The sequence below is a fragment of the Giraffa tippelskirchi genome, chromosome 14 (assembly GCF_054371585.1).
Source record: "Giraffa tippelskirchi isolate mGirTip1 chromosome 14, T2T-mGirTip1v1.2.pri, whole genome shotgun sequence".
NCBI lineage: Eukaryota > Metazoa > Chordata > Mammalia > Artiodactyla > Giraffidae > Giraffa > Giraffa tippelskirchi.
In genome coordinates, this window is record NC_137288.1 from 51,526,310 (window position 1) to 51,540,250 (window position 13,941).

A 13,941-nucleotide genomic window follows, 5' to 3' on the forward strand; every position below is an offset into this window, starting at 1 on the left:
ATATAAACATCTGACTCAGTCTGTATCCTTCAAAATTCATGCCCTGATGGGACTACCTGTATCACAAAATACTATGGGGTAACTAAACATATTTACCAGCAAGAGAATATTAAGCTTTTATTTTTTATCATTTGTTTATCCAGAAATTCTGTATCTGATTGTCTGCTTCATCCTCCTGAGCCTGACTAGGAAGTTTTGTGTTTGAACGTGAAGGGACGATTGGGGGTGAAAGAGGTGAGACCGGGTTGAGGCTGAACCCTGAATTCCAGATGTGGCTGGAGCCCGATGGCAGGTTCAGGTCAAAGATCTGCTGGGACCAATGGTTTGGTTCCTTCTATGGGTGACTGCTGTTTCCAGTAGGTTTCTGCGCCCACGGTCCTGCCTCCAGAGGCTCCAACCTGTTTTTGAACAAGGAAGGTGCCATCCGAGGATGACCATGCATGATGGTGCCCCTCAGGGACCTGGTCCATGCCCAAGCTCCAGTTCCCCCAGTGAAATGGGAAAATCAGATCCAGCTCCTCTGGGATGTTGTGACCACGAGGAATCTCACACACACAGAAACATACACACACAGACATACAAATAGACTCACACAAACACACACAAAAACACATACACACACATACATACACACATAGACATACACACACAGACACACACATACAGGCACACACACAACACACACAAATACACACAGAGACACACAAATACATACACATAGACATACAGGCACACACGTACACTCACACAGACACACATACACACAGAAACTACATACACACAGGCACACACATACATACACAAACAGACATACACATGCACACACATACACACACATAGACAGACACACATACAGACACACACAGACATATACATACATACACATAGACACACACATACATACACACACACCCCAGGTCTGGGAAGTGCTCTCATGATGACAGTGCTGTCACCCTTTACATCCAGGGGAGCGTGGACTCAAATGCGTCAGTATCTTGGCAATGGGCTCTTTTTTTCCAGGAATTCATTTCCTATTTACTGTAAATGTGCTGGTTACACGATGCATAATAAATCCTTTCTAATACAGGAGAGCTTGCTTTTGTTATTTTCAAGTCATGATCAAATTAGGGAGTGATACCTAACGGTGAATAATGTCGGATTCATGATCTCCGAAGATTTGGCTATGGGACCAGGCACCAGGCTTGATCACTCAAGAGATTTTCTGTAACAAAGTTTTATTAAAGTATAAAAAGGACAGAGAAAGCTTTTGACATAGACATCAGAAGGGGGACAGAGTGTGCCTCCCTCACTAGTCTTAGCAAGGAAGCTAAATACTTTTTTAATTGGTTATTATAATAAATCCAAAGAATGTCTCAAGGTTGTAAAGATCTTACTAGACCCACTCTCACAATTTACATTTTAAGATGATAGGATTAGAATTAACAATAGAAAGATCTTACCAGACCCACTTCCATAATACACATTTTAAGATAACAGGATTAGTCAGAAGGTTTTCAAGAAGGAGAAACTGTCCTCAAGCAGGATGCATTGTTGTTATATAATCCTTAGTACAGAGTCTAAGCTGAGCTGTTTTGTTGTGTAATCATCAGCTCCGGGCTTACAGAAAAAAAACGTTTTATGTGACTAAGATTAAGGAATGCAGAGGAAAAAAAAAAGACATACACATACATACACATAGACACACACATATACACAAACATAGACACACACATACACAGACACACACATACATACATATAGACACACACGTACATACACACACACCCCAGGGCTGGGAGCTGCTCTTATGAAGAGGTTGTCCTTTTCTCCTCCTTAAGAATTCCAGACCCCTATCTCCTCCTCAAGAGCCTCAGACCCATTTCTCCTCCTTGGGGACCCCGGACTTCTTGTCAACCTGCCTAGGCATTGACTCTCTCAGGAGCAATGAGGTTTCCCTCTATTTTACAACAGACTGAGTTTTCTAGGGAGCCCCTATATGATGATGTGTAACCTCAGAGGGCTTCAGTACCAAGCTGGATCTGGAATGGGCCTTCTGGAATTTGGAGTGGGGTGACTCTGATAACACTAGCCTCGCCTGACATGCCAGGGTAAACCTGTACTTTGCCAGACAGCAGCGCGCCATGCACACGTGTTCTGTAGTTCATATTAATTGGCATTGATCTATTAGTTTGTTTATCCTGTTATTGACCCAACAACCCACTAACTTAGCATGTGCTGCATGCTAGGCACTTGAGAGAATACAGTTCTAGTGAAGAAGCTGGGATATGTTCCAAAAAATACAATTTAAAATAAGAACAAAAGCTACCCCTACTGAGTGTCTATATAGGCCCACTGCAATACAAGGTGTTTTACGTACATTATTTCTAGTATTTAGCACTAAACACCCAAGGGAAACCCTGGTGGCTCAGACGGTAAAGAATCTGCCTGCAATGCAGGAGACCTAGGTTCAATAAATACCCAAAGATATCACTGGTGTATTTTTCATTGGTAAGAAAACAGGCTCACACAAGGTAAGCAATTTTCCCAATATGACTTGGCACCTTCTTGGGAAACCCCCCAAATCAATCACTTAATTATTAGCATCAACCACGTGGGCCGAAGTGGGATGGCGTTTTTGGCACTGTCAAAAAGGGGACATAATTCTTGTGCAGAGTGGCAGAGGCAATATTCACAGAGAAAGCAGTAGTACCCAGTAGTCCGCCATGGTCAAAGTCTAGGGGAAAATAAATCAGTCCATGCTGGGTCCTGTGTGAGGAGTGAAGTGGTGATAAAGCAGTTTTCATCAGGACCGATCGGTTTAGGCTGCAACTTATGAGATTTCAGGGAGACTTTTAGAAAGAATTTTCTGCAGATGAGAGTTGAAAGGCATTAGGCTAACCTAAGGGAGATGGGAAAATGTTTATTTCATGCACAGTTGAGTTTTCACTAAAATACTATCACTCAGAAGCTTTGCTATCCATCCATCAACACATACACCCAGCTCGAGATGTTTTAATGATCATTATGGCCATGAATTTTCTTGATTTCATATCATTACCCCTGTGTGACTTGTGCCGCATAGCACTCATGCCGTCTTCCTCAGGCTTATCTACCCAGGCTTGTAGAAGCTACCACTCACCCTCTTGCTCAGTTAAGGGAAATTCTGTTTTCCTCAATCTTCACTCATTAATCAGTCCTTTTAGTCATTTAATCATTCACTTATTTCTTAATCCCATTCCAGCTCTTCTTTGTCTCACAGGTACTAAAGCATGCAAAAACCAAAAATAGTATTGATGTATTTTTCATAGGTAAGAAAACAGACTCACACAGGATAAGCAATTTTCCCAATGTGACTTGGCACCTTCTTGGGAAACCCCGAAACAAATCACTTAATTATCAGCACCAATGCAGTGCCTCGAGCATCACCAGAATGGGGTATTTCTCAGTTCTGAGAGGCAAGGCATATGAAGAGTATCTCCCTATTATACAGATCAGAATAAAGCATCAAGTTCAAAAGAATATATTAAATGACAAGAGCATATTCTGCAGAAGATGCTGGTGAAAGAAGCTTCTGAAAGAAGGTAACAATGGGAGAGAAATGAAAGTTCGTAAGGAGTGGGGATGATGGGCTTTCAGTAGCATTGTCTGCACCCCATTCAACCTCGGCTCTGCTGGGAGTGAATTTCTGGGTTGCAGCTCTGTGCTTACTTGCGTTCAACGCAGAGAAATATTTATGTTACAGAGATGGCATCCCAATCGTGAGCCTTTCTGCACACGCGCACCCTTATGTGTGTGTATGTGTGCTAAGTCACTTCAGTCGCGTCTGAATCTGTGCGACCCTATGGATGGTAGCCTGCCAGGCTCATCTGTCCATAGGATTCTCCAGACAAGAATACTGTGGTGGGTGGCCACTTCCTCCTCCAGGGGATATGTGTGTATATGTGCGTGTTTAAGAACATACACGACTCTTCATAAAACCATACACATAGAAGAAAGTTGATTGAAATGATTGTCCTAGGTGTGATAAAAACCATTTAAAACTTACTACTAATTTAGCCAAATATTGGGGGCAGGGGGGAGGTTCTGAAGACATAGTCTCTTCAGCAAATTACTGACATATAAGGTGAAATTTCTATGACTCAAGTCTCTGTTGGTCAAAGGAAAACGGTAGCTTCTGATGGACAGGGAGGTGGCAGGTTCAAATTTCAGCTCATTGTGGACAAAGTGAAGGAAGCAAGAAAATCGTAGGCGGGATGGTTGGACTGAGAGGGAACCCCGTGGGAGGTGGGGTTCTTCTGACTGGGAACCACAGCTCTCCTTAATTCAACCTATGTGTGCTGCTTGCAGGAAAAGGAGGAAGAGACTGCAGAAACTATATAGCTTTTAAAAGTCAGACACAGCTGAATACCAGGAATTTCATATAGTTCAGCTGAATAATTTTTAAAATATGTCAGGTCCAAGTTCATCAGCAAGACAGGTGACTAGAGGGCAAATGCTAAACAAACAAAAACTTCTAGACAGCTGCAAAGTTTAAAAGAGGTTTTGGGGGATGTCCCTGGTGGTCCAGTGGTTGAGAGTCTGCCTTCCAACACAGGGGTTGCAGGTTCGATCCCTGGGCTGGGGCTCGGGGGGGACTAAGATCCACATGTCACAGAGCAACTTAGCCCCAGAGCCACAACTAGAGACACTTGTGGTGCTGCAACTAAGACGTGACACAGCCAAAAACAAATAAATAAATTTTTTTTTAAAAGAAGATTTTTGGACCAGATCTGAGATTCTAGTAGACCTCTTCATAAATAGAAAGAAAGAGAAAAATGATCGCCATTAAAAATACTAGTTTTGCTTTTCAGAATATGTAAGTATAATTGAGAAGTAAGTATAATTCCTATTTCATCTGAGAAGAAATAGAAAAATAAAAGAAAACTGTATTGGTATATATTCTTTCCTTAAAAACTGTTCTGCCCTCCTCTTAGGAGCAGCATTCTTGGCTGCCGCTGCTCTGCTGGTTGTACCGGGGCCAGAGCTGGAGTGGCCAGTGCTGAATCACTGCAGGTGATATCAGGCCCCTGAGGGTTCTCAGCCTCTGAATTCACCTTCCTTCCATGACAGGAGCACCTGATTCCATAGGTCAGTGCAGTTTCCCCTTATTCTCAGGACCAATCCTGATCTGAAGACTTTGGTGAGTCGCTAAACCCCATGGTTCAATCTAAAGTCCAAAGGTCTGAACCTGAAGCAGGGCCCAGTTCTGATACCCGAGCTCAAGGCTCAGTCTTGTGGGCTCTGCGTCACAGAACCTGGCATTTGCATTGGTCCTTGTTGGCTCAGTGATAAAGAATCTGCCTGCCAATGAAGGAGAAGGAAATGCAGGAGACTCAGGTTCAATCCCTGGGTTGGGAAGATCCCCTGGAGGAGGGCATGGCAACCCACTCCAGTATTCTTGGGCTTCCCTGCTGGCTCAGATGGTAAAGAATCTGCCTGCAATGTGGGAGATCTGGGTTTGATCCCTGGGTTGGGAAGATTCCCTGGAGGAGGGAATGGCAACCCACTCTAGTATTCTTGCCTAGAGAATCCTCATGGACAGAGGAGCCTGGTGGGCTATAGCCCATGGGGTCACAAAGAGTCAGACACAACTAAGTGACTAACACACACACACACTGTTTCTAAAAATCTGGTCTAGAGGGACTTTTCCTGGTGGTCCAGGGGTTAAGACTCCGAGCTTCCAATGCAGGGGGCGTGGGTTTGATCCTTGGTCAGGGAACTAAGGTCCTGCATACTGCACAGCATGGCCAGAAAGTAAAAATAAATTTAAAAAAGTAAGAGTCTTATCTACTGTAATTCCAAGAACCCAGGGGCCCTCCTCGGGGAAGCCCCACGTTCCTACTTGGTTCTTGCTGGGCCCCCTCCCATGACAAGCCCTCTGCCTCCCAACCCCACCCCTGGAAGGCAGGCCTGCTTCCCCAGCTGGCCAGGCCTCCATGTGCCTATGCCCCTGAATTATTCTCTCTTACTGTGCTTTGCCCACGTCCTGGGATTCCTCACCTTCACTTCAGATTCCTCCCGCTCGGCTCCATTTCCAAGAGTCGAGATGAGAGCTGCTGATTTCCAAACCCCTGGGCTCTAGGCCCTACTCATCCAATCCTATTATCATCTTGTACTACCACGTTTTTCACCTTCTCAGACCCAAGCAGCTGATGTGGTCCCTGCTTCTCTGACTACCTTGTCCTGATAAAAATAATAGGCCGTGCTCTGTCAAACACCAGGGGATGGAGAGTCTGGACCAGGAGAGTGTAACTAAGCTGTCACCACACACCTAATTGGAAGCTTCCCAAGCGCTGGGCACTGACAACCCCGGGGTGGCCGGAGGGGCCTTGGGTACCAAGAGTCCTTCTGGCCTGAGTGCCTTGGTCCCGCTCTGAATTCCCTCCCTGCCCAGGTATCTATTAGCATCTTCTCTCCATGACATGATGTTAGAAGCTTTACACATTCAAGCAAACTGGCAAAGATGAAACAGCCCCTTGGGTGCTGTACTTCAAAACAGAAGTAAAACCCAGAGGTCAGCAGTATTTCAGGAAGACTGTCAGGTCACTGACAACCTTCTTGCTGATCCAGAAAAGTGAAGTCATCCAAGAAAGGCCAATAGCTCCCAGGAGGAGCCTGGTCCGGGAACACGGCCTCACGCAGCCCAGCCGTAGTGAGACTGTGAAGAGTTCTTCCCTAACGCAATCTCCAGGAGGCTCACCGCATCGTATAGCTTAGTCTCAATTATTTTACTAGACAATTGTAGTCTTTCTTTCTCAGACCTAGATAAGACAATATATCTGAGTTGAGAGGTTAGATGCTAAAGTCTCCTGGGTTATCTTCAAAAGACAGGAATTTAATTGCTGGAGGGAGTGGAGGCCAAGTATTTGGAAGTGTTCATGGAACCGAGCATCTGAGGGGCTTGCCTCCTGCAGCAAAGGCAGCGAGGAAGCCCTGGATGCTGCCTCTTCAGAGGATGGGGACAGAGACTTGAAGAGCAGGGGGTGTGCCAGGAAGCAGGGGGAGGAAGACAAACCTCTGTCCTCACTACCATCCAACTTCAACATGTGGACAGCTTAAATTTGCCTAGTATGTTAAATGGACAATTTTTATTTTTAAAGTAACATTGACCTTTTGGCCAATGGTAATAAAAGGCATGATAAACACTGAGAGGCAGGTTGCTGTAATTGTAGAATACCTGCAATATTTTCTAAGGAAACTTACAAAAGCTAACTAGGACTTAAAGTGTTACCGATTTTACTTCTGTGAGGATTGTGAGCAAGTACAAATGATACATATATAGAGCAGCAATCTAAGGTCTCAGAATCAGGTTTTCTTCAAATTCCTGAAGTTGATTGCCAATTCTCTTTCCCCTAAATCAGTTAACATACCGAAGGCAAATTTGTACCGCAATTTAATGTGCATAAAGCAGTATCATCCCAATTAGCAATAACCAACATTAGTAATCTTATTAAATCCAGAAGGGAGGATTTTACATATATATTTTTTAAGTTTAAATAAACCACACTGAGATATTAAAGATTAGGGCATGTGTGTGTGCTAAGTCGCTTTAGTTGTGTCCTTGTGGCGACCCTAAGGACTGTATCCATGGGATTCTCCAGGCAAGAATACTGGAGTGGGTTACTATGCCCTCCTCCAGGGGATCTTCCTGGCCCAGGGATTGAGCCCGAGACTCTTATGTCTTCTGCAATTGGCAGGTGGGTTCTTTACCCCTAGTGCCACCTGGGAAGCCTAAAGATTAGGGGCACCCATGTAATTGTGTATAAAAATGAACACTTACTTCTTTCAAGAAAATATGATTCTACACTACGTTTTCTACCATAAGCTATCTTGACATACTGTTCAAGTAATTTGTTTTAACTATTTGTTATTGAGAATCAACATGCAAAATATTTTATATAAGATGACCAGACTAATCTAAAATATATATATGAATTTTTTATTTCTACTAAATTTAGGCAGTAAAGTCTTTCAAAAATTTAAATAGAAGATGATATCTAAACACAACTTGATTCATCTAATACTCATAATATCTAAAACAGATCATAGGTCTATAGTTTTTACTCTGTGTTAGGCTCTGACTTAAGCTCTCTGTATATGCTAAGTTTCTAAATTCTCACAACATCCCTCAAGATAGGTTTTATTATTATTTGCATTTTATAGATGAAGCAATTGAGGTACAGAGAGGTGAAGTAAGTCATACAAGGTCACACAGGTAGGACGCTGGAGTGGGGTTTGAGACCCAGGCAGACTCATGATAGGCTTTTAAGTTCTATGCCAAACTCCCTCTGGGATTAGACTTTTCTCTGAATACATTATATATAAATAAAAGTGGTGGAATACCTGACATTATCACCGTGTACATAGTGGGTGCATTGCCAGATGGATATTTATGATTTTAATGTATTTATGTAATGTCTCTGGTATTGTTGATTATACAGAGAGAAAGGTAGGAAAATCAGAACACTTTGAGAGAATTTAAGCCATTCAGTGTTTTTTTTTTCAATTTCATTCCGAAATTTACCGAGTTGTTTCAAGAATAGAACATGTGGTGGAAAAGGAATTCTTTAGAAACAAAGACACGTTCTCTGCATGGAATAAAATGTGATGTGAGGAACTGGCCATCTGGATAATTTTTTATTGGGACAAGCTGTAATTTATAAAAACCATGAGAAAGGAGGAGAAAATAGGGAAGAGACAGGCTTGACTTTCTGCCAGAAAAAAGATTTTGCATTCCATCCTAACATGTTTTAAATGAGAATTTAAATATTCACACCCACATACACACAAACTAATGTTTCATCTACACAGCCAAATACAACATTCCACCTAACTTGGCTACGCAAGCGTCCAAGCAGACCCTGTGTGAGTGGGGGCCAGGAGCGGGGGGAGGGCAGAGATGCTGCCAAGATTCCATCCACAAACATTTACTGTATGGCACTGTATGCTGGGAAAGACTGAGGGCAGAAGGAGAAGGGGATGACAGAGGATGAGATGGTTGGATGACATCACCGACTCAATGGACATGAATTTGAGCAGACTCCAAAAGATAGTAAGGGTCAAGCGAAGTCTGGCGTGCTGCAGTCCATGGGGTTGCAAAGAGTTGAATACGATTTAGCGACTAAACAGCAATAACTGTATGCATAGCACTGCATTAGGCATTAGGGAACCTGGACAACTGTACAGAGCCTACCTCAAGGGTCTTTGACCTGAGGGTCCAAAAAGAAATGAATTAAAAATCTAAAAGGCAAAAGCAGGGACTTCCCTGGCAGTCCAGTGGTTAAGACTTTGCCTTCCAATGCAGGGGCTGCAGGTTCGTTTCCTGGTTGGAGAGCTAAGCTCGCACATGCCCTGAGGCCAGAAAGACCTGAACATAAACAACAGAAGCAATGTTGTAACAAATTCAATAAAGACTTTAAAAATGGTCCCTATTAAAAGAGTCTTTAAGAGGCAAAAGCTGTGGATATTATATTGTGAGTTTATTGTTACTACTCATAGTACATGTTTAATAATGATATAACCATAACAATAGGAATACATACTTCTTAAGCATATACTATGTATCAGGCACTATAAGTGTATATTACATTATATGCATTATTTCATTAAATAAACACACTCTGGGAAGGGAATGTTTTCATAAAATTGTTTTTGTTGTTGCTGCTGCTGTTAATTAATCTAGGACTGAGGAGGGCACAGGGAGCAGGTTCTTGAAATAGGTCTGGCGTCATCAGTCCCAGGCGTGGAGACAGAGAGATGAAAGATCCTGGGAGAAGACCACTGGGCTGGGAAACAGGGTGGAGACCCTTCCTCACCGTGTGAGGGGCCTGAGAGCTTCAACTGCCCAGAGATGCCCGAGGTTCCTGAATTGGGAAAGAAAGGTCATACTGGCAGCTCTGGTCCAGAGGAGCAGCCTGAGGGATGGGGTGGGGTGGAGGCGGGAGCAGATGGCAGGCAGGCCAAGGGTCTGGACCAGAGCAGCAGCAGCAGCAGAAGGAAAAGCTGGTTCTGACACAGACTGTAGAAAACCAGCCCATGGGGCTCGCAGGCTTCATTCTGGGTGTCAAACCCTGAAGCCTAACCCTCTGAGTGTGATGAGATGCCACAAGTGGGGCTAAGATCATGTCCCCTGTTTCCAGTGTTTTAAACAACAGGACTGAGGGACCCCGTGGCCCCCTTCTGCAGGTGAGCAGAGACAGACGGCTACTCAGAGTGTGAATTCCACCACATGCCAGGACATCGGGTCTCTTTGGCTCTAAGAGGGGGTCTCAGCTTCCCACGTTACCCCCGCTAAGCCAGGTACCCCAGGAGCAGCTGAGTGGTCCCTGGCCTCCAGCTGCAGCAGGCGGGGATGGATTTCCTAAGAGCCTCTTGGTGATGGGAGGCTGTGCGATTTCACACAGAAGAGCATCCTTTAGACAAGAGAGACGTGGCTGGGGTGGTGTGGGGGTGGAGGGGGCTCCGGGCAGGAGGTGGGGCTCCGGCTTGGTACTGCAGGTAGACAGTATTTGAAAAGGCAGAAAAAGTTTTCTTTTGTCTTTAATTTTGCTAATTACCATCTTTTAAAACCTTGCTCGTACAAAAATAGTTTCAATAGAAATGTTCCAGTTGTGTGTGTTTGTTGGCAAATCTGCCTAGATAAGCTGGCATTTTAAGCTCTCCGGATGCGTTAGTTGTGCAATCCGAGAAAGCTGAAACTAGGACCAATTTGCAACAGCATAGATTATTCAGGCCCATCCACCGCTCTCCCTGGGACTCTATAGGACCTGATCTCAGAGCTAGGGGCATTGACTGACGATGACCCCATCCCGAAAACTGAGTGAAGCAGAATCGAGGTTTCAGGGCAGGTGGGCCATTTACGGAGGCAGGAGGGAGCAAGGCTGCGTGGGCTGCTTTCTTCCCTTCCCTCCCGGAGCTGAGCTTTCTGGGGAAGCACCTCCACTCCCGCCCGCCGCCTCTTGTGTTTGGCACATTGATGCTTTCAAGGGACCGTGAGTCTGTGCAGATGTGTGTGTTTGGGGATAGTTGAAGGCAGAGGTGTTCTGGAGGAAGGAAACTAGTGGAGGTAACTCAGGGTTTCTTTTTAGTCTAAACCACAAACTCTTCTCAGTGGTATCATACGTCGGCTTCTCTCTGATAAAAGGCCCCATTTCTATCTAGTGGCCCAGCGATGGGCCACTTTTTAAAGCAGCACTTGACAGGAAAGATGGAAAGATGAAATCAACCCATGACTTGACCCTCGAGGTGGATGTTCTTTGGAAGTTTCAGGGTTCTAAATGTTCACTTTGTTGGATTTTTCAAATGGTTTAAATCTCTATTGTCTCATTAAATTTGACCAGTTCAACAGTGAAATCTTAAATGTGTTGATTCTTTACAGACTTCAATTTCTGCCCCATACTTTCTACCCACATGCAAGGTTTACTTATATATTTAGACCATGAAAACTGCTAGAAATTTTACTACCTTAGGGCCTGAACAAGGTTTTACTTGTCCTCATTTTAGCTTGTAAGCTATATACTGAAGTTTCTGTTTTTAGAAAAACTATATATAATTTATAAATTATAAACTTTCTAGTATAGAATGTTAGTAGATGGTTTCCCACAGCAAACCATCAACATTTCCCCCGTTTCCTTCTGGTTTTATTGTTTACATCATGTGTGCAAGCGTCACTGATGTGAGTGTGTCCATGCACCATAGAGGAGTGTGGTCACCGTCACAATTACTGTCCAGGGTCTTGTATTTCTCTGTCTCAGTAAGCCGCCTCTTGCCAGCCTCTTTCTCTGAGGCACTCTCTCTCCTCTGCAGGTCCTTTCTGATTGATGCTGTGCGTGCTCAGTCGTGTCCAACTCTTTGTGACCCCCTGGACTGTAGCCTGCCAGGCTCCTCTGTCTGTGGGATTCTCCAGGCAAGAATACTGGAGTGGGTTGCCATTTCCTTCTCCAGGGGATCTTCCCCACCCAGGGATCAAACCCATGTCTCCTGTGGCTCCTGCATTGGCAGGCAAATTCTTTACCACTGTGCCACCTGGGAAACCCATCATTCCTGAAGGATTAACGAATATTATTCCAGAGCCTCTTTGGAGTCGAAACCCTTTGTGAGAATCTACTAAACGTCATGGATTCCCGGGGTGACAAGTGCACAAATGCAAATACACACAAGCATGGCCCATACTTTTACTGACTTCATGGCTCCCAGAAGCCACTGTGTGCCCGGAAGGCACCTGGACCAGTCAGACTGCAGTACACAGAGGGTCTCCAACAGGTTCCATTCTCCTCACTTTCTCGTTTTCTTTAGAAATGGCAGAGATTTTCATTCCTTTTTCATATACTTTGCTGTTGCCTCTTTCTAACATTTTCTTTTCCCACTGAAGCAAAGGGAAGAAAGGTGGCCCTAGGGGTAAAGAATCCACCTGCCAGTGAAGGAGAAGGAAGAGATGCGGGTTCGATCCCTGGGTCAGGAAGATCCCCTGGAGGAGGGCATGGCAACCCATTCCAGTTTTTGCCTGAAGAATCCCATGGAGAGAGGAGCCTGGTGGGCTATAGTCCACAGGGTCACAGAGTCAGACACAACTGAAGCGACTTAGCATGCAAAAGAAAAGCAGAGGCCAGTGGGCCTTTCTGGTACCCACCGGCACCATCACTAATGGAATCTGTATCCAGAACTAGTTTGCACGCTCACTATGATGGAAGGGTGACCCTCTTAGGCGTTGGGCTGAAGAGCTAAGACATGTCCTAATGTGAATTTTTACTTTAAGTCCAAAGAGAAGATTTGAAGGTGGTGAAGTATGATTGATCAGTATTTATGAAGTCCTTTGCAGGCTGGAGTGTCTCTGCTTCTGGAGGGAAACCTCTAATCCTAATTAGGCTCGAGACCCCTATGGTTTCAAATTTAATCTTTTGGCGATAGAGCAAATAAACATTATCTCCAATATGTGACATCAGCACATTTGTGAGTCCATTTCTACACACACACATATATCTTTGTCATTGCTTTGCTTTCTCCAGCTGTGGCAAGGAGGGGCTACGCTTTAGTTGTGGCATGTGGGCTTGGTTGCCCTACAACATGTGGGATCTTCCCAGAGCAGGGATCAAACCTATATCCCCTGCATTGGCAGGCAGATTCTTAATCACTGAATCACCAGGGAAGTCCCAAATCCCTACTCCATAGAGATTTCTGAGTCAAATTAAGAAAAACAATTTATTTTTTTCTGAATCTTGAGCCATACTTAAAACACAAAGAGAATGTAAGTTATGGTTAAACTATGGTAAGCATACGCTTTTATTATCTGGAAATGTAAAGAAGGCTATAGTGCCTAGGATGTCATGGATATATTTATAGAAAATAATTGATTTGGGGAGAGGAAGTCTCCTCTCAAAGGAATTCATATTTAAATTAATGAGAAGTAATCTTTAAGATGCATGATTGATAAAATACCTCCTTTTCGAATCTTAGTACATTTACAGGTAATCAAATTATATCGCAAATTAGGGGGAGAAATTGCCCTATGATGTCTAGAGAAGCTCATGGTAAATGATGTATTTTTCCATTAGTGTTAATGAACTGTGCCTGGTTAACTCCCTGGCACACCAGAAGAATGGAGCCCGAATCATCTGTCTTTCACGTTTAATTCAATTTGTTTGTATATTGCATCTTTCACTCGATAGTTCCCAAAAAGCAATTTCAGGAAAGATAAAATTATGAGAAAATACTTTATAGAAGTGGATATACTGATAACAAAACAAAGAAGATGGACGGGAATCTTTGGTGGAACAAAAACTATTCTCCCGTGTTTTGTACATGTCTGAATTTTACCCGATTAGAATTAAAGGCTAACACATTCATACACTGATATGGGCATTGCTTCCTTTGTTTTCAGAAACTGTGATAGAACAAAGGTTCAAA

The 13,941-nt window shown here is 43.8% G+C and overlaps 1 protein-coding gene across 1 annotated transcript in view; it reads right to left on the minus strand.

Annotated features, from left to right (window-relative positions):
- The window catches only part of L3MBTL4 (L3MBTL histone methyl-lysine binding protein 4), a 227,270-nt gene that overhangs the window by 73,057 nt on the left and 140,272 nt on the right, over positions 1-13,941 (minus strand).